General features: G+C 47.9%; 1 protein-coding gene across 4 annotated transcripts in view; it reads left to right on the forward strand.

Moving 5' to 3' along the window:
• The window catches only part of actr3b (actin related protein 3B), a 151,502-nt gene that overhangs the window by 72,259 nt on the left and 57,308 nt on the right, over positions 1 to 21,935 (forward strand). The window lies entirely within an intron of this gene.

The raw sequence follows: 21,935 nt of genomic DNA on the forward strand, positions 1-21,935 counted from the left end.
GTCTTTTTGAATTGCTGAAATCCTTGTAGTAATTTTTAAATTTTTCTTGCTGACTCATTCCTCTTTCAATCCCATCTTTTCCTTTTTAATATTATAATTTCCACTTCCTGGTTTCAACTCTGTATAATCTCAATAAGTATTCTTCAACCTGATGAAGGAGACACACTGTTGCTTGTCCTTCTCACAAAGAGCGCACTGTGCTGAAATAAAATTATAATCCTAAAGCCCATTTTAAGAAATCTGTGCACAAGTGTAATCGTTCACTGTTTCCTGGCTACTGGTCACAAAATTTGGACCATTGCACCATAGATAGAGATGATGGAACTGGGTCCCGATTAAATGAAATTGTCCATCTTGGATTGTGTAGTATCTTGATGTGAACTGGGGAGGCGATGCCAATGTGGTAATATCAAACAAAGAAATGTACAGCACAGGAACAGGCCCTTCGGCCCACCAAGCCCGTGCCGACCATGCTGCCCGACTAAACTACAATCTTCTACACTTCCTGGGTCCGTATCCCTCTATTCCCATCCTATTCATGTATTTGTCAAGATGCCCCTTAAATGTCACTCTCGTCCCTGCTTCCACCACCTCCTCCGGTAGCGAGTTCCAGGCACCCACTACCCTCTGTGTAAAACAACTTGCCTCGTACATCTACTCTAAACCTTGCCCCTCTCACCTTAAACCTTTGCCCCCTAGTAATTGACCCCTCTACCCTGGGGAAAAGCCTCTGACTATCCACTCTGTCTATGCCCCTCATAATTTTGTAGACCTCTATCAGGACTCCCCTCAACCTCCTTCGTTCCAGTGAGAACAAACCGAGTTTATTCAACCGCTCCTCATAGCTAATGCCCTCCATACCAGGCAACATTCTGGTAAATCTCTTCTGCACCCTCTCTAAAGCCTCCACATCCTTCTGGTAGTGTGTGACACAAACCCCCCGATGTCAGTAGGGAGGACTGTGACCTTCCAAAATGCATTACCTCACATTTGTCCGGATTAAACTCCATCTGCCATCTCTCTGCCCAAGTCTCCAAACAATCTAAATCCTGCTGTATCCTCCGACAGTCCTCATCGCTATCCGCAATTCCACTAATCTTTGTGTCGTCTGCAAACTTACTAATCAGACCAGTTACATTTTCCTCCAAATCATTTATATATACTACAAACAGCAAAGGTCCCAGCACTGATCCCTGCGGAACACCACTGGTCACAGCCCTCTAATTAGAAAAGCATCCTTCCATTGCTACTCTCTGCCTTCTATGACCTAGCCAGTTCTGTATCCACCTTGCCAGCTTACCCCTGATCCCATGTGACTTCACCTTTTGTACTAGTCTACCATGAGGGACCTTGTCAAAGGCCTTACTGAAGTCCATACAGACAACATCCACTGCCCTACCTGCATCAATCATCTTTGTGACCTCCTCGAAAAACTCTATCAAGTTAGTGAGACACGACCTCCCCTTCACAAAACCATGCTGCCTCTCACTAATACGTCCATTTGCTTCTAAATGGGAGTAGATCCTGTCTTGAAGAATTCTCTCCAGTAATTTCCCTACCACTGAAGTAAGGCTCACTGGCCTGTAGTTTCCTGCATTATCCTTGCTACCCTTCTTAAACAGAGGAACAACATTGGCTGTTCTCCAGTCCTCCGGGACATCACCTGAAGACAGTGAGGATCCAAAGATCTGTGGACTAGTAATCCAGATTTAATGCTCTGGGGACACCGGTTCGAATCCCACCACTGCAGCCGGTGGAATTTGTGTTCAATTCATAAATCTGGAATTAAAAGCTCAACTCCGTAATGGTAACATTAAAAAAAAAAACAGTTTGCTAATGTCCTTTGAGGGAAGGAAATCTGCTGTCATTACCTGGTCTGGCCTACATGTGACTCCAGAATAACAGCAATGTGATTGGCTCTGAAATGGCCTGTCAAACCACTACAAAGTCAATAAAAAGGAATGAAGCCAGACTGATCATATGCCATTTATCTAGGCACCTGGCACAGCAATGGCAAACACAGCCCTGTCGACACTGCAAAGTCCTCCCTACTAACATTGGGGGGGCTTGTATCACAGTCCTCACTACTGACATCGGGGGCTTGTATCACAGTCCTGCCTACTGACATCGGGGGACTTGTATCACAGTCCTCACTACTGACATCGGGGGGCTTGTATCACAGTCCTGCCTACTGACATCGGGGGGCTTGTATCACAGTCCTCCCTACTAACATTGGGGGGCTTGTATCACAGTCCTCACTACTGACATCGGGGGCTTGTATCACAGTCCTGCCAACTGACATCGGGGGACTTGTATCACAGTCCTCACTACTGACATCGGGGGGCTTGTATCACAGTCCCTCACTACTGACATCAAGAGGCTTGTATCACAGTCCCCCCTACTGACATCGGGGGCTTGTATCACAGTCCTCCCTACTAACATTGGGGGGCTTGTACCACAGTCCTCCCTACTGACATCGGGGGGCTTGTATCACAGTCCCTCACTACTGACATCAAGAGGCTTGTATCACAGTCCCCCCTACTGACATCGGGGGCTTGTATCACAGTCCTCCCTACTAACATTGGGGGGCTTGTACCACAGTCCTCCCTACTGACATCAGGGGGGGCTTGTATCACAGTCCTCCCTACTGACGTCGGGGGGCTTGTATCACGGCCCTCACTACTAACATCAGGGGGCCTGTATCACAGTCCTCCCTACTAAAATCGGGTGGCTTGTACCACAGTCCCCCCTACTGACATCGGGGGGCTTGTATCATAGTCCTCCCTACTGACATCGGGGGGCTTGTATCACAGTCCTCCCTACTAACATCAGGGGGGCTTGTTTCACAGTCCTTACTGACATCGGGGGTTTTGTGTCACAGTCCTCCCTACTGACATCGGGGGGGCTTGTATCACAGTCCTCCCTACTGACATCGGGGGGTTTGTGTCACAGTCCTCCCTACTGACATCGGGTTGCTTGTATCACAGTCCTCCCTACTGACATCAGGGGGCTTGTATCACAGTCCTCCCTACTGACATCGGGGGGCTTGTATCACAGTCCTCCCTACATACATCGGGGGGGCCTGTATCACAGTCCTCCCTACTGACGTCAGGGGGCTTGTATCACAGCCCTCCCTACTGACATCGGGGGGCTTGTACCACAGTCCTCCCTACTGACATTGGGGGGGCTTGTATCACAGTCCTCCCTACTGACATCGGGGGGCTTGTATCACAGTCCTCCCTACTAACATGGGAGGCCTGTATCACAGTCCCCCCCTACTGACATCGGGGGGGCCTGTATCACAGTCCTCCCTACTGACATCGGGGGGGCCTGTATCACAGTTCTCCCTACTGACGTCGGGGGGCTTGTATCACAGTCCTCCCTACTGACATCGGGGGGCTTGTACCACAGTCCTCCCTACTGACATCGGGGGGCTTGTATCACAGTCCTCCCTACTAACATGGGGGGCCTGTATCACAGTCCTCCCTACTAACATCGGGGGGCTTGTATCACAGTCCTCCCTACTGACATCGGGGGGTTTGTGTCACAGTCCTCCCTACTAACATCGGGGGCCTGTATCACAGTCCTCCCTACTAACATCGGGGGGCTTGTATCACAGTCCTCCCTACTGACATCGGGGGGGCCTGTATCACAGTCCTCCCTACTGACATCGGGGGGCTTGTATCACAGTCCTCCCTACTGACATCGGGGGGCTTGTATCACAGTCCTCCCTACATACATCGGGGGGGCCTGTATCACAGTCCTCCCTACTGACGTCGGGGGGCTTGCATCACAGTCCTCCCTACTGACATCGGGGGGCTTGTACCACAGTCCTCCCTACTAACATGGGGGGCCTGTATCACAGTCCTCCCTACTGACATCGGGGGGTTTGTGTCACAGTCCTCCCTACTAACATGGGGGGCCTGTATCACAGTCCTCCCTACTGACATCGGGGGGGCCTGTATCACAGTCCTCCCTACTGACATCGGGGGGCTTGTGTCACAGTCCTCCCTACTGACATCGGGGGGGCCTGTATCACAGTCCTCCCTACTGAAATCGGGTGGTTTGTACCACAGTCTTCCCTACATACATCGAGGGGTTTGTGTCACAGTCCCCCCGACTGACATCGGGGGGCTTGTATCACAGTCCTCCCTACTGACATCGGGGGGTTTGTATCACAGTCCTCCCTACTGACATCGGGGGGTTTGTATCACAGTCCTCCCTACTGACATCGGGGGGTTTGTGTCACAGTCCCCCCTACTGACATCGGGGGGTTTGTGTCACAGTCCTCCCTACTGACATCGGGGGGTTTGTATCACAGTCCTCCCTACTGACATCGGGGGGTTTGTGTCACAGTCCCCCCTACTGACATCGGGGGGGTTTGTGTCAGTCCTTACTGACATCGGGGGGTTTGTGTCACAGTCCTCCCTACTGACATCGGGTGGCTTGTATCACAGTCCTCCCTACTGACATTGGGGGGGTTTGTGTCACAGTCCTCCCTAGTGACATCGGGTGGCTTGTATCACAGTCCTCCCTACTGACATTGGGTGGCTTGTATCACAGTCCCCCCCTACTGACATCGGGGGGTTTGTGTCACAGTCCTCCCTACTGACATCGGGGGGTTTGTGTCACAGTCCCCCCTACTGGCATCGGGGGGTTTGTGTCACAGTCCTTACTGACATCGGGTGGCTTGTATCACAGTCCTCCCTACTGACTTCGGGGGGCTTGTACCACTGTCCTCCCTCCTCACATCGAGGGGCTTGTACCACAATTCGGAGATCTGTCCCGCAGCTGGATATTGTTGTAAGTTGTTATAAAAAGTTTGTGTACCCAATTATTATATATTTTTTCCAATTCTGGGGCAATTTTGCGTGGCCAAACCACCTAACCTACACATCTTTTGGGTTGTGGGGGTGAAACCCCGCAGGCAAGGGGAGAAAGTGCAAACGTCACACGGACAGTGACCCAGGGCCAGGATTCTTGTTTTTATTCATTCCAGGATGTGGCCGACACTGACCGGGCCAGCATTTATTGCCCATTTCTAATAGTCCTTGAACTGAGTGGACAGCTGCAAGGGCGCAGCTCCCGATGGCCCAGGAAGGTATTCGGTGAGTGCAGTGGTGCTGGCCACCTTGAAGATTTGGAGGCAGTTTAGGCAGCACTTTAAACTGGGTGCTAGATCAAGGGAGATGCCGATTAGGGGGAATCATGTGTTCAAGCCGTGGAATGAATGCAAGGTTTCGGGGATGGAACGAGAGGGGGATTAAGGAAATTAAGGGTTTGTTCCTAGGGGGGGCGATTTGCAAGTTTAGAGGAGCTGGGAAAGAAGTATGGGTTGGCGTGCGGGGGTTGGTTTACTGTATGTGCAGGACTTTGCGAGGAAGGTATTCCCGACCTTCCCGATAGCGCCAGCCTCCTCGTTGCTGGAGGCGGTGCTGACAGCCGGAGGGCGGGAGGGGCGCGTTGGAGAAGGGGGGTCGTCTCGGCGAGTTTACGTGTGATTTCTGGAGGAAGATAGGATGTCCATGGAGGGGATTAAGGGATTAAGGCGAAGCGGGAGGAAGAGCTGGGGGTGACGCTGGAAGAGGGACTGTGGTGTGTGGTGCTGCAGAGGGTGAATGTCTGGACTTTCTGTGCGAGGTTGAAGGTAGTGACAGGGCGCATCTCTCAAAATCAAGGATGAGCCGGATGTTCGAGGGGGTGGAGGATATCTGTGAGTATTGTGGGAGGGGCCCCTAACAAACAAACAACCCCACCAGCGGTTCAAGAAGGCTGCTCACTACCACCTTGAAGGAAAATTAGGAATGGCAACAAATGCTGGCCAAGACAACGATGCCCACTTTCTGTGAAAGAATAAGATAAACTGTTTGGTGAGTCACAAGATAATTTTGAATGATCAAGGTTCATTCTAGCATCCAATTGTTTCTTAAATTATGGGTGCAATCTACTCGAATGGGAGCATGAGATAAGTCGGGTGTTTCTCGGCGCTATCTAATGCCCATCTGGGTAGATCGGGGTTGCATTCAGTCCTGTCCCCAGGCTGCCTGCCCGCAACCCTGCACACCCACGCAGGGCACAGCCCGGCCCAATCACCACTGCAAAGAAATGCCAGCCTGGCACCTTGGCTGTGCCCCTGCCAGCTGATGCACCTTGAACATACCAGGCCTGCACCCAGGTGGCATCAGCAGTGCCAGGGTACCGCCCTACCCAGAGAGCATGCCCCTGGGGCCACCATTCCGCTGGGAGACCCCCACGAGTGCCTTTCCATTGGGTCCCTGTTTGTGGAGACCAGCACTGAACGCCGCTCGCCCGAGTTCTCCAAGGTGAGGGAGTTAGATCCCACGCCTTGGTTAGATCTCAGGAACGCATATTACAGTGAGACTAGCTGTCTCACTCTGTTATGCAGATTTGCCAGAAAGTGATCTCGCCCGCAATAACACTATCTCACGAAGCCTGGCGAGCCGGGTAGATCCCGGAAGTGGGATTGCCTGTCATCAACCGGTCGGGTTGTGCTGCTTTTCAGGCCTACGCGACCAGTAGATCCTGCTCTATGTCTTTAAGTAAGCTGTTTCATTCATGTCATAAATGCAGCAGTTCATTCCACATAATAATCCTGCTGATAATCTGTTTCTCAAATGTTACACTGTTAAAATCAGATAATCTGGTTGTTAACCCATTTGCTGCTCATGGGAACTTGCTGAGAGCAAATTGGCTGCTGCTTTTCTTATCATGATAATGACTGTCATCCAAAAAAATGATACTTCATTGGTTGTAAAGAAACTTGAAACATCGAGTCGTGAAAAGTGTTGCGTAAATGCAAGTCTTTCTTTCCTACTTCAACTTGTTTCTCCAAGTTCTACTTGCGCAGTTTAATTTAATATGGTAAAAAATAGGAGCAGGAGAAGAGAATATCCATGTTGATTCCCTGAGAGATCAAAAATCTTAGTTGATACAATCTTTTATTCCTCCCGAGGTTGTCTCTCGTACTCCTTTTTGGGGCTATAAAGCCCAAATTTTCTCAGTCTTTTCTCATAACTTGTATCCTTAACCATTTGAAGGTGGTACCTCTCTACACGGCTGCCAGCTCTTGAATATGTCTCTTATTTCTTGGCCATCAGAATTGGATGGAGCAGAATTGGATGGAACTTTATAATTTTTTTTTTGCGGTTCCACACATCATTGCCTTTTGTTCATTGCTGTTCTGCCTTGTTGCGATAAGTTTATCATTGAGTACACCAAGAAAGAATTTGCATTTCCAAAGCATCGTTTGTTACCTCAGAAACAGAAAATGCTGGCTAAACTCAGCAAGTTTGGCAGCATCTGTGGAGAGAAAAACAGTAGCCATATACACTCGAAACGTTAACTCTGGTTCTCTCTCCACAGATGCTGCCAGACCTGCTGGGTTTATCCAGCATCCTCTGTTTTTAATTCAGATTTCCAGCATCCGCAGTATCTTGCTCTCCTTACCTGTGGATGTTCCAAACTATTTAGAGCTTTACTTTTGAAGTGTAGTCACTGCTCTAATAAAGGAAATGTGGTGATCAATTTTCACACAACAAGGTCCAACCAATTCATGGAATTTGTATGCTATCCGCTTTTCATTTCTTATGTGGGCCACTTAACATTTTAGTGCGTTGAATTTTCTCAATATACTGTTCTGCTTACTTGGATATCTACTTGAACTCATCCTGCAGTTCTAAAGCTGCTGCTGCCAATTCCACTGTCCTTCCTAGTTTGGTTTCAACTGCAGCTTTGACCAGTTTTCGTTGAGTTGCAGCGTCCACGATTGACAAAATAGCACTGAGGTGCTCTGCTCAGTCATGACGACTTGGGTGGCACGGTAGCACAGTGGTTAGCCCAGTTGCTTCACAGCACCAGGGACCTGGTTCGATTCACGGCTTGGCTGACCGTCTGTGTGTGGTCTGCACATTCTCCCCATGTCTGCGAGGATTTCCTCCAGGTGCTCCGGCTTCCTCCCACAGTCCAAAGATGTGCAGGTTAGGGGGACTAGCCATGCTAAATTGCCCTTAGTATCCAAAAAGGTTAGATGGGGTTACTGGGTTACGGGAATGGGGTGGAGGTATGGGCTTAAGTAGGATGCTCTTTCCAAGGGCTGGTGCAGACTCGACTGGCTGAATGGCCTCCTTCTGCACTATAGATTCTATGAAATGCTCATTCTTTTTAGAACTTCAAGCACGTTCGCACCCATTCTCGTGATTGTCTCTTAAATCGTCGCAGTGTCCCTGGAAACTAGATAAACAAAACTGTAAAAGGGAATTGTATGGTAAGGATTTAAAGTGCGTTTAAAACTTCAAGGTTTGGGGAAGTGTTTATTTTAGTGGTAAGTGCTTGAGGATGACGGGAGGAGGTGTGAGATGATTACTAACTATGTGTAAATGGAATGTAAATGTATATAGGTCAAGTGAAGTTGCAGGAGTTCATTCATAGGGCAGTGTGCTATAAAGATATTTTAAAATTATTTGCTGATGAATAGGACACTTTTTCTTTGCTTGCCTAAATTCATTTTTCACTTGAGAAAGCTCTTAGTTTAATTACAGGCGCTAAAATGCTGAAGGGCATGAAATGTCCTTTTTTACCATTAGGAAAGCTACTTACGAGGCAGGCTAGAGCTCCACTGGACCAGAACTAATCCAATGCAGCAAGGGAAAAGAACCAGAGTCAAAGGCTAGAGAAATTGAGGGGTAGCTGGATATTTGTGGTGTCGCACAGGAGTGAAGAAGATTGAGGAGGGAGAGATCCTAACAGATATTTTGCGCAAACTGCATGGTGTATCTAATACTGCAGTGCTTAGTGACGAGAGAATCATAGAATTTACAGTGCAGAAGGAGGCTATTCGGCTCATCGAGTCTGCACCGGCCCTTGGAAGAGCACCCTACTTAACCCCACGTCTCCATCCTATCCCTGTAACCCTGTAACCCAACGTAACCTTTTGGACACTAAGGGGCAATTTAGCATGGCCAACCCACCTAGCCTGCACCCAGAGGAAACCCACGCAGACGCGTTGAGAAAGTGTAAACTCCACACAGACAGTCACCCGAGGCCATAGTTGAACCTGGGACCCTGGGGCTGTGAGGCAGAAGTGCTAGACACTGTGCTGCCCCTTTATTAATCACTTGAACCCCCCCCCCTGCTTGATGCTGGCAAATCAAAATGCATAAAGGAGAGAAACGGGAATAGATTTCAGTCACTTCATCTTTGTTAACCCGATGAAGAGATTTCTTACCAAGATTGTAGCCGAGTATCGCCGTGTGACGTGGATTTAGGAGAGGAGGAATTGCAATGTCATCTTGGAATTAAAAACTTGCCAACAATCACCTGAGCTACCCTAGTAACCCAGTCGAGGGTTAAACAGTCAGAACCGAGAAATAACTGGGCTGTGACAAGAACAAAATAAATAACAAAAGAGAAAATGCTGGAAAATCTCAGCAGGTCTGGCAGCATCTGTAGGGAGAGAAAAGAGCTAACGGTTCGAATCCAATGACCCTTTGTCAAAGCTGACAGACAGAGAAAGTGGGAAATATTTATACTGTGGAGTGAGAATGAAAGATGAGTCATGGCCACAGAAACCCAGGGAAACCGGGTGCTAATGGCCACAGAAACCAAGGGGAAAGAGTGCTAATGGCAGTCCCCAGAGAGAACAAAAGATGTGAAAGGTCAAACAGCAGGGAAACTAACATCAGAGGATGAACTGTAGATGTGGAGGGAGGGGAAGGGGAAGCAAAGAGGAGAAAGGTGAAGGAAAGGTAGATAAGATTTGGGGGGGGGGGGGGGGTGGAATTATATATATAAAGAAAGAAATGGCAAAAGACAGTTAAAATTAAATGGGATGAAAACAAATGGGTCGAGGTGGGGTAGAGCTGATCATCTGAAGCTGTTGAATTTGATGTTCAGGCCGGAAGGCTGTAGCGCGCCTAACCGGAAGATGAGATGTTGTTCCTCTAGTTTGCGTTGAGCTTCACTGGAACATTGCAGCAGGCCAAGAACAGATATGTGGGCATGGGAACAGGGTCTTTTGTTAAAATGGCAAGCAACAGCAAGTTCAGGGTCCTGAATACACACAGATCGAAGATGCTCAGCAAAGCGATCACCCAGTCTGCGTTTGGTCTCTCCGATATAGAGGAGACAAGAACAAGATGAGCTTAAGAGGCCCCAGGTGTGGGCAGTGCTCGGCTACAATCTTGGGGGGTTACTTGGCCTCAGATTTCAGACATGCGACCCATGATATGCCCCTCTCTCTCCCCATCACCCTCCTACCTCGATCCTCTGTTCAGTCTGACATAATATGGTTAAGTCATCACCTTCCAGACCTGAGTCCCCTCTTCCCCCTCCCTCTGCCCTACTCCATATTATCTGCCTCTGCACTAGATGGCATTAAAACACTGTACTTCTGGGAATGCGACCTTCCTAGATTGAAAGAAGTTTAAAAACTGACCTTCACAACCTCCTAATTGCAACAGAATGAGGGACTGCCAATGTTGTACCTTCAACTCAAGTCTTTTATTCAATATAGATTAAAAATACATTCACATGATTGTGGTAAATGTGTGATTAAAATTGGCCAATGGTCCTGGAAGCCACTGGAGCAACGACTGATCTAGTTATATCCAAGACTCATGGTTTTACTTTTCTTGATTTGTTCACAGGATATGTGGGTGTCACTGACAGTCAGCATTTATTGCCCACCCATAATTGCCCTTGAGAGTCCTCTTTCAGATCTTGCTTTTGGTAACAAAGAATCAGTGTGCCCCAGAAAAAACTTGGAAACACTATTTGCTTTGGCAAATATTATACATGTGATGTACAGGCTCTACGCCGAATTGGAAATGAGCATGTCTGGGCCCTTACAATGGACTAGTTTCCTACCCATCCCGAGTCTCACCAGTCTTGCTCGCCTCACTGCTACTAGCACACTACCACACTCCAAAAGGAACCAACTCTTCACTCATCCAATGACACTTTTTTTTTCTCCTCTCTCCATTTTTCCCTCCTCTCCCCCACAACTCCCAAGGGCAGAGGTGAAAATTATTGGGTTAAAGGCCCAAGATGGGATTTTTGCAGGAAAGTTCTTTAAGCTATAAGAATGGTGGACATGTAGTTCTCCCTCCTTGGCTGCACATCCTTGGTGTAAATCACTTGACCTGCAGGGAATTATTGAATTTGATTCATTGTCACGTGTACTGAGGTACAATGAAAAGTATTGTTCTGCGTACAGTCCAGACAGATCATTCCATACATGAGAAAACATAGGACATGCAAAGACACACAATGTAAATACTACTAGGGAGTGTAATACTACTCCGTAGAGAAGATGTATGATGACATCAGTTCAGTCCATAAGAGGGAGAGTCATTCAGGAGTCTGGTAACAGCGGGGAAAAAGTTGTTTTTGAATCTGTTAGTGTGTGTTCTCAGACTTTTGTATCTCCTGCCCGACAGAAGGAGTTAAAAGACAGAATAACCAGGATGGGAGGGCTCTTTGATTATGCTGCCCGCTTTCCCAAGGCAGCGGGAGTCAATGGTTGGGAGGCGATTTTGTGTGATGGACTGGGCTGTATTCATGACTCTCGGTCTTGGTTCGAGCAGTTGCCGTATGAGGCTGATGTAGCCAAATAGGATGCTTTTTATGGTGTATCTGTAAAAACAATGGTAAAAGTCAATGTGGACATGCTGAATTTCCTTAGTTTCTTGAGGAAATTCAGGCACTGTTGCGTTTTCTTGGTCGTAGTGTCGACGTAGGTGGTCCAGGACAGATTGTTGGTGATGTGCACACCTGGGAATTTAAAGCTGTCAACCATCTCCACCTCGGCACCATTGATGCAGACAGGGGTGTGTACGATACTCTGCTTCCTCTGTCAATGACCAGCTCTTTTTTAGTTTTGCTGACGTTGAGGGAGAGATTGTTGTCGTTGCACCACTACTCAAACTAACAAGAGTGATGGTCCAGGTACTGCTGTCCAACAGACGCTTTCTTTTCAGCACAAAATAAATACTGGAAAGTGATCCTGAGAATTTTCGTCCTTGACCAACATAATTTACTCAGTGAATTACTTTTTTTTGTTGAATTCATAATTTCACATCTTTATCCTGCTTCATAGAACCGTACAGTCCATTGTGCCTGTGATGGCTTTTTGAAAGAGCTATCCAATTTATCCCACTATCCTGTTCTTACCCCATAGCCCTGAACATGTTTGTTATTTTGAAATTCAAGTAAATTGTGATTTATTGCTATTCTAATTGTACATTCTAGTTGGGACTTCAAGCCAATGGCTGTTAAACAAGCATATGTAGCACAGGGAGGTTGCTCCTGATATGGGAGTAAGGTGGAAATGCGTTAGGCCTTTAGAAACCAACTTGTAACTTGCTAGTTTTTATTGCACATTCTGAATGTGACACATGTGGAACCCCCTCACCCCTCTTGATTCTCCAAACCAAGCTACAGCTCGTTTTCTGTTTGTTTGAATCGGAGTGTGTGCCCTCTTTCCAGAGGAAGAGACCCCCTACTTGCCAAAGTGCAAACCGAGTCTTCAGGAATGTAAAACATGCAGAAGTGGTGGAGTTTTAACTACTGCAGAGCACTAGTTTCCTGCTCTTTTGTAAAACCGGAACTGCTGTAACCATTAGGTTTTTGGGTTGCGTTATCTGGAGCATGGGGAAGAATGTTAGTGACATGCCCACCCCTCTAGTTGCAGTTTATGAACCAAACTGGCTGTTCCACAGTGTTCTGAAGAAGTGGACCAGCCTACCAGATTATGGAAAATGCCACAGCAGTTACACTTGGGTAACAGATCATCCAAAAGCAGAATATCATCTTACAGCTATTTACCGCTATCTTATTGGTCAATAGAATATAATTACACTGGGTAAAGGAACTCTCCAATCTAAACGAGTTGAGGCTATTATTTGGTATTGCTTGTTTGTAGAACATAATCTTTATTATTGTCACAAGTAGACTTACATTAACGCTGCAATTAAGTTGCTGTGAAAATCCCCTACTCGCCATACTACGGCGCCTATCGGGTACACAGAGGTGGAATTCAGAATGTCAAATTCGCCTAACAAGCACGTCGCACCATAGAAAGCATCCTATCTGGCTGCACCACAGTCTGGTATGGCAACTACTCGGCTCAAGAACTTGTGAACACCGCCCAGTCCATCACATGAACCTGCCTCCCATCCATTGACTCTATCTACACCTCCCGCTGCCTTGGGAAAGAGGACAGCATAATCAAAGACCCCTCCTACCTGGCTTACTCACTCTTCCAACTTCTTCCATCGGGCAGCAGATACAAAAGTCTGAGAACATGCACTAACCGATTTAAAAACGGCTTCTTCTTCGCTGTTGCCAGACTCCTAAACAACTCTCCTATGGACTGATCTGATTAATACTACACTCCTGCATGCGTCACCCAATGCCTGTGTCTATGTATTTACATTGTGTACCTTGTGTTGCCCTATTACGTGTTTTCTTTTCGTGTACTAAATGATTTGTTGGAACTGCATGCAGAAAAATACTTTTCGCTGTACCTCTGTGCACATGACAAACAAATCCAATCCTTTCGGGACTTGTGGAGGGAAACCGGAGCACTGACAAGGGGGGAGAACAGGCAGACTCTGCTCAGATAGTGACCCAAGCCAGGAACTGAACCCTGGTCCCTGGCGCTGTGAAGTGCTAGCCACTGTCCTACTGTGCCGCCCTGTGCTAACATGCCGCACATGGTGTGAATTATGTTATAATCCCATTTTTGTACATATATCGAAGGACAATGTAAGTAGGTGTCTGTTCTCTGTGCTTAATTTGGTATGTATGAAACAATTTAGGTAAGATTGACTAATGTCCCCCTAGGGAAGGAAATCCGCCATCCTCACCTGGTTTGGCCTACATGTGACTCCAGACCGACAGGAATATGGTTGACTTAAATGCCCTCAGATGGCGTGACCAGTCAAGGGCAATTATGGAAGGAAAACAAATGCTGGTCTTGCTAGTGATACCCAGATTACATGAAATATATTTCTTTAAAAAAAAATAGAATTCCTGATCATGGTGAAAAGCACATTTCTAAAATTTTGATTTCAAGATAAAATCTGTGCTAGTTTCTGAGTAGGCAGATTGGAGGCTGATGAGGTTTCATTACCTATTATTACATGCATCACAACCATTATAAAACGTGTTTGTTCTTTTTTGCTATTGTTTATTGTTCAAAATGGCACTGACGTTTTGTTCCCTTTTAGTGCACTCTATCTCGATTTTAAAAAAAAACAAACCTGGGGTTGGTGTTCTATGAGTGCACTTTCTCCATATCAACCCATATCTGCATTAAATTAATACTGAATAGCAGTGAATTGTTCTGTGTTTGTATGTCGCTAATGGATCCCTTTTAAAATTAATTAAGTGGTAGTTTGAAAGGAAAATTTTTAATTCTGGAGCAAACAAGAATAGAGTGGCATGATTTGAAAAATGTACGCAGGCAGACGTTCAATTTAGCAATTGATTTTGCATCCTAAACTTAGGAATCTAGGTGCACTGAGCTGGTAAACTCTGGTATACTGCTGGAGATTAACAGTTAAAACCACATTCGGGGATTGTAATGTACTTGTCAACCTCCATTTGGTTAGGGTCTGGAATGCACTGCTTGAGAGTGTGGTGGAGGTTGATTCAGTCAGTGCATTCAAAAGGGAGTTGGATCATTATGTGAAAATCTTTTGCAGGTCTTTGGGGAAAAGGTTGGGAGTGGCACTAGGTGAATTGCTCTTGCAGAGAGCTAGCATAGATATGATGGGCTGAATGGCCTTCTGTGCTGTAACCATTCTATGATTCAAGGAAGCAACCGGATTGGTTGCGACATTGCAACAACTTTGCGGGATAGCAATCGAGTCATGAGTACTTCAATTTGTTTCAAACTGCTGAGTTGGATTGAGTTTTCCGTTTACTAAAATTACCCCAGAGTTGTTTGCAAGTGGAATTTTCCAGCCTTGATTTTCAATAATGTTTTGCAAAATAACATCATTAGAACTTTATTGAAATCCGTCTGGATGTCCACCTTGTTGATTCTGTGAGCAAAACATGAGAATTGGTGGAACGTTTTACTGGCGTACTTTTTGTCGCTGCCTTTTTCTATTTTGAGCAATCTGGTTAAGGCCATAAATGTTCGTACCTATCATTTGCATTCTTGGGGCAGTGTAATATGAAGTACATTCCATTAAATTGACCTGTCACTTTGATGACTGAGGCTATATTTATTTAATATAAATTAGTCTGTGCTTTGTATGTTTCTTCTGCAGTGCCTTTGTCTGTGTTCTTTCAATTCTGGCCTCTGGTATATCCCTTCTATTTTCATTGCTCCAGTATTGGTGAATGTGTTTTCAGTTTCTGAGGCGCTAAGCTCTAGGATTCTCTACTTCCCTTTCCTCTTTTTAAAATATTCCCTTTTTGACCAAACTTTTTTGTCATCTGGCCTAATATCTCCTAATGTTACTTGGTGCCCTCCTATGAAGTGTTTTGGGTTGTTTTTGCTACCTTTTAAAGGTGCTATATAAATGCATATATTTGCACGTTTATTTTTGGTGTGCATCAAGATTTCACACTCATGCCAATGGTGGGATTATCTCTAAGCTTGCGCTTAGATTTTGTATGTTTGCAAATACTGAGCTTCAACTCTGGACTGACCTGTATGATTCCACAAACATGGCTGCCCATTTACCAAGTTGTAAATGTCAAAACTACTTGCAGCTAAACACAGCCAAGACCGCAGCAATCCTCTCTACCCCAGCAAGGACGGCATGTGGATAGCCCTTAGAACAAAGAACATAGAAAAGTACAGCACTGGAACAGGCCCTTCGGCCCTCCAAGCCTGCGCCAACCATGCTGCCCGTCTAAACTAAAATCTTCTACACTTCCGGGGTCCGTATCCCTCTATTCCCATCCTATTCATGCATTTTGTCAAGATGCCCCTTAAATGTCACTATCACCCCCTCCGGGGAGAGAACACCAGTGGTAAACTTCTCCCTAATGCAGAAAAGGCCTTCGACAGAGTCGACTGGAAATACCTCATAGAGGTACTGGAGCGGTTCGGGCTTGGACCAGGGTTCACCTCCTGGGTAAAACTCCTATATAACGCTCCCATGGCAAGCGTACGGACCAACAATACCAACTCCCAATACTTCCAGCTGCACAGGGGCACCAGACAAGGATGCCCACTGTCCTCGCTGCTGTTCGCTCCAGCGATCGAACCACTAGCAATCGCGCTCAGAGCAGCAAAAAGCTGGAGGGGGGATCCGAAGGGGAGGCAGAGAGCACAGAGTCTCACTCTATGCAGATGACCTGCTCTTCTACATTTCGGACCCACAGAGCAGCATGGACGGAATCATTGCGCTCCTGAAAGAGTTTGGCGCCTTCTCGGGCTGCAAACTCAACATGAGCAAAAGCGAGATCTTCCTGGTACACCCACAAGTAGGTGGGGCAGCCCTAACGGGACTGCCACTTAAACAAGGCCGACACATATTCCGCTACCTGAGGATCCAAATAGCCCATGACTGGAAGGGGATCCACAAATGGAACCTCACCAGTCTGACCGAGGAAGTAAAAAAGGATCTGCAAAGATGGAACACACACTCCCTCGCAGGGAGAGTCCAGACGATCAAAATGAACGTACTGCCCAATTACCTCTTCCTATTTTCCTATTCAGATCCATCCCGATCTACATCCCCAAGGCCTTTTTCAAAGCACTAGACAAACTAATCATGGCGCTCGTATTTTGGGGGGGGGGGGGGGGGGAAGAATGCTAGTATCCCAAAGAAGGTCTTACAAAAAACAAAATCGGGGGGGGGGGGGGGGCTTGCCCTCCCAAACCTACAACTTTACCATGGGCGGCGACGGCCGAGCGAATAAGGGGATGGATCAAGGAGCCAGAAGCCGAGTGGGTGCGCGCGGAAGAGGCCTCCTGCAAGGGGACCTCCCTCCGGGCCCTCGCCATGGTGGCGCTCCCATCCCCACCCAAATAACACTCCAGCAGCCCGGTGGTAATAGCCACCCCCCAGTTCTGGAACCAACTACGGCAACAATTTGGCCTGACCAGAATGTCGGGTAAAGCTCCCATCTGCAACAACCATGGGTTTACGCCAGCGCTGACTGACGCCACCTTCAAAAGGTGGGGACGGGACAGAAGGACACTGACAGTCAGGGACCTATACACGGACGGCAGGATCGCAACACTGGGCGAACTGACAGAGAAATTCCAGCTAGCCAGGGGGAACGAGCTAAGGTATCTGCAACTAAAAAAACTTCCTACGAAAGGATGCAGGGACATACCCACAACCACCACGACAGACACTACTGGAAGAGTTACTGGACGCAAGCATACTAGATAAAGGAAACTGTAGTGACATGTATGACTGACTGGTAGAAGGGGCCGACACCGTATTGGACGCAACAAGAATGAAGTGGGAGGAGGACCTGGGGATCGAAATAGGATGGGGACTCTGGAGCGAAGCACTGCATAGGGTCAACTCCACCTCCACGTGCGCAAGTCTCAGCCTGACGCAATTAAAAGTGGTACATAGAGCCCACTTAACAAGAACCCACATGAGTAGGTTCTTCCTGGAGGTGGAGGACAGATGTGAGCAGTGCCAAGGAGACCCAGCCAACAACGCCCACATGTTCTAGTCGTGCCCCAGACTTGTGGAGTACTGGACAGCCTTCGAGGCAATGTCCAAGGGGGTGAGGGTGGAGCCATGCCCGAAAGTGGCGGTCTTCGGGGTTTCAGACCAGCCAGATCTATTCCTGGGGAGGAGTGCGGACGCCCTTGCCTTTGCCTCCCTGATCGCCCGCCATAGAATCCTGTTCGGCTGGCGGTCAGCAGCACCACCCAAAGCTGCAGACTGGCTGTCCGACCTCTCGGAATCTCCAAATGGAGAAAATCAAATTCACCATCCGCGGGTCAGACAACGGCTTCCACAGAACGTGGGAGTCATTCACCCAATTGTTCCGAGACCTGTTTGTGGCCAACAAACAAGCAGAAGAATAGCCAGGTAGCCAAGAAACAGGGGAGAGTAGCCAAAGCATGAGAGGGAGAGATAGCCCGGGAGGGGATGGGACAGCTAAACCTAAGAGGAAGGTAAGGCGAGCCGCCGGGGGGGGGGGGGGGGGGGCGGGCAGGCAGGAGAGGGGGGGGGGGGGTAGAGGGAAGAGCCGGAGCAATAGAGGAGAGCCAGGGAGGGGGAGGGAGAGGTAGGGAAACATTAACAAACTTAACATCCAGAGGAACAGAGAAAACGGGGAAGACGGGAGTGCGCAGAAGCGGAACGAGACGACAACGGCAGCGAACTCCATTTGGGAGAAGCAAGGGACGACAACACCACGAACAGATGCCTACTTGTGTGTGAATAATTTTGGCAAGTGTACAGAGCTGCTGCTGTTGAGCGGGGGCATAATACCGTCCGATGGTTTCTCAGGGAAAATTAAAACGTCAGCAGCAGCAGCGACCTGTAGAGGAGTGGGGGTGAGTGCTCCTTTGGGAGGATAGAACAAAGAACAAAGAAATGTACAGCACAGGAACAGGCCCTTCGGCCCTCCAAGCCCGTGCCGACCATGCTGCCCGACTAAACTACAATCTTCTACACTTCCTGGGTCCGTATCCCTCTATTCCCATCCTATTCATGTAGTTGTCAAGATGCCCCTTAAATGTCACTATCGTCCCTGCTTCCACCACCTCCTCCGGTAGCGAGTTCCAGGCACCCACTACCCTCTGCGTAAAAAAACTTGCCTCGTACATCTACTCTAAACCTTACCCCTCTCACCTTAAACCTATGCCCCCTAGTAATTGACCCCTCTACCCTGGGGAAAAGCCTCTGACTATCCACTCTGTCTATGCCCCTCATAATTTTGTATACCTCTATCAGGTCTCCCCTCAACCTCCTTCGTTCCAGTGAGAACAAACCGAGTTTATTCAACTGCTCCTCATAGCTAATGCCCTCCATACCAGGCAACATTCTGGTAAATGTCTTCTGCACCCTCTCTAAAGCCTCCACATCCTTCTGGTAGTGTGGCGACCAGAATTGAACACTATACTCCAAGTGTGGCCTAACTAAGGTTCTGTACAGCTGCAACATGACTTGCCAATTCTTATACTCAATGCCCCGGCCAATGAAGGCAAGCATGCCGTATGCCTTCTTGACTGCCTTCTCCACCTGTGTTGCCCCTTTCAATGACCTGTGGACCTGTACTCCTAGATCTCTTTGACTTTCAATACTCTTGAGGGTTCTACCATTCACTGTATATTCCCTACCTGCATTAGACCTTCCAAAATGCATTACCTCACATTTGTCCGGATTAAACTCCATCTGCCATCTCTCCGCCCAAGTCTCCAAACAATCTAAATCCTGCTGTATCCTCCGACAGTCCTCATCGCTATCCGCAATTCCACCAACCTTTGTGTCGTCTGCAAACTTACTAATCAGTCCAGTTACATTTTCCTCCAAATCATTTATATATACTACAAAGAGCAAAGGTCCCAGCACTGATCCCTATGGAACACCACTGGTCACAGCCCTCCAATGAGAAAAGCATCCTTCCATTGCTACTCTCTGCCTTCTATGGCCTAGCCAGTTCTGTATCCACCTTGCCAGCTCACCCCTGATCCCGTGTGACTTCACCTTTTGTACTAGTCTACCATGAGGGACCTTGTCAAAGGCCTTACTGAAGTCCATATAGACAACATCCACTGCCCTACCTGCATCAATCATCTTAGTGACCTCCTCAAAAAACTCAAGTTAGTGAGACACGACCTCCCCTTCACAAAACCGTGCTGCCTCTCACTAATACGTCCATTTGCTTCCAAATGGGAGTAGATCCTGTCTCGAAGAATTCTCTCCAGTAATTTCCCTACCACCTGAAGTAAGGCTCACCGGCCTGTAGTTCCCGGGATTATCCTTGCTACCCTTCTTAAACAGAGGAACAACATTGGCTATTCTCCAGTCCTCCGGGACATCCCCTGAAGACAGCGAGGATCCAAAGATTTCTGTCAAGGCCTCAGCAATTTCCTCTCCAGCCTCCTTCAGTATTCTGGGGTAGATCCCATCAGGCCCTGGGGACTTATCTACCTTAATATTTTTTAAGACACCCAACACCTCGTCTTTTTGGATCTCAATGTGACCCAGGCTATCTACACACCCTTCTCCAGACTCAACATCTACCAGTTTCTTCTCTTTGGTGAATACTGATGCAAAGTATTCATTTAGTACCTCGCCCATTTCCTCTGGCTCCACACATAGATTCCCTTGCCTATCCTTCAGTGGGCCAACCCTTTCCCTGGCTACCCTCTTGCTTTTTAATGTACGTGTAAAAAGCCTTGGGATTTTCCTTAACCCTATTTGCCAATGACTTTTCGTGACCCCTTCTAGCCCTCCTGACTCCTTGCTTCAGTACCTTCCTACTTTTCTTATATTCCACGCAGGCTTCGTCTGTTCCCAGCCTTTTAGCCCTGACAAATGCTTCCTTTTTCTTTTTGACGAGGCCTACAATATCTCTCGTCATCCAAGGTTCCCGAAAATTGCCGTATTTATCCTTCTTCCTTACCGAAATGCTCCCCTACTGAAACATCTACCACCTGGCCGGGCTCATTCCCCAATACCAGGTCCAGTACCGCCCCTTCCCTAGTTGGACTGTCTACATATTGTTTTAAGAAGCCCTCCTGGATGCTCCTTACAAACTCCGCCCCGTCTAAGCCCCTGGCACTAAGTGAGTCCCAGTCAATATTGGGGAAGTTGAAGTCTCCCATCACCACAGCTGTGATATTCTCCCGAACCAGTAGCGCAACTCCGCCTCCCCTTTTACATCCCCCTCTATCCCGCCTGAAACATCTAAATCCTGGAACGTTTAGCTGCCAATCCTGCCCTTCCCTCAACCAGGTCTCTGTAATGGCAACAACATCATAGTTCCAAGTACTAATCCAAGCTCTAAGTTCATCTGCCTTACCCGTAACACTTCTTGCATTAAAACATATGCACTTCAGGCCACCAGACCCGCTGTGTTCAGCAACTTCTCCCTGTCTGCTCTGCCTCAGAGCCCCACTGTCCCTATTCCCTAGTTCTCCCTCAATGCTCTCACCTTCTGACCTATTGCTCCCGTGCCCACCCCCCTGCCATACTAGTTTAAACCCTCCCGTGTGACACTAGTAAACCTCGCGGCCAGGATATTTATGCCTCTCCGGTTTACATGCAACCCGTCCTTCTTATACAGGTCACACCTGCCCCGGAAGAGCTCCCAGTGGTCCAGATAATGGAAACCCTCCCTCCTACACCAGCTGTTTAGCCACGTGTTTAGCTGCTCTATCTTCCTATTTCTAGCCTCACTGGCACGTGGCACAGGGAGTAATCCCGAGATTACAACCCTAGAGGTCCTGTCTTTTAACTTTCTGCCTAGCTCCCTGAACTCCTGCTGCAGGACCTCATGCCCCTTCCTGCCTATGTCGTTAGTACCAATATGTACAACGACCTCTGCCTGTTTGCCCTCCCCCTTCAGGATGCCCTCTACCCGTTCGGAGACATCCTGGACCCTGGCACCAGGGAGGCAACATACCATCCTGGAGTCTCTTTCACGTCCACAGAAGCACCTATCTGAGCCCCTGACTATAGAGTCCCCTATTACTATTACTCTTCTGCGCTTTGACCCTCCCTTCTGAACATCAGAGCCAGCCGTGGTGCCACTGCTCTGGCTACAGCTGTTTTCCCCGATAGGCTATCCCCCCCGACAGTATCCAAAGGGGTATATCTGTTCGAGAGGGGGACAACCACAGGGGATTCCTGCACTGACTGCCTGCCCTTTCTGGTGGTCACCCATTTCTCTGCCTGCACCTTGGGTGTGACCACATTTACATAACTGCGATCTATGACGCTTTCTGCCACCTGCATGCTCCTAAGTGC

The sequence above is a fragment of the Scyliorhinus torazame genome, chromosome 6 (assembly GCF_047496885.1).
Source record: "Scyliorhinus torazame isolate Kashiwa2021f chromosome 6, sScyTor2.1, whole genome shotgun sequence".
In the NCBI taxonomy this organism is placed as follows: domain Eukaryota; kingdom Metazoa; phylum Chordata; class Chondrichthyes; order Carcharhiniformes; family Scyliorhinidae; genus Scyliorhinus; species Scyliorhinus torazame.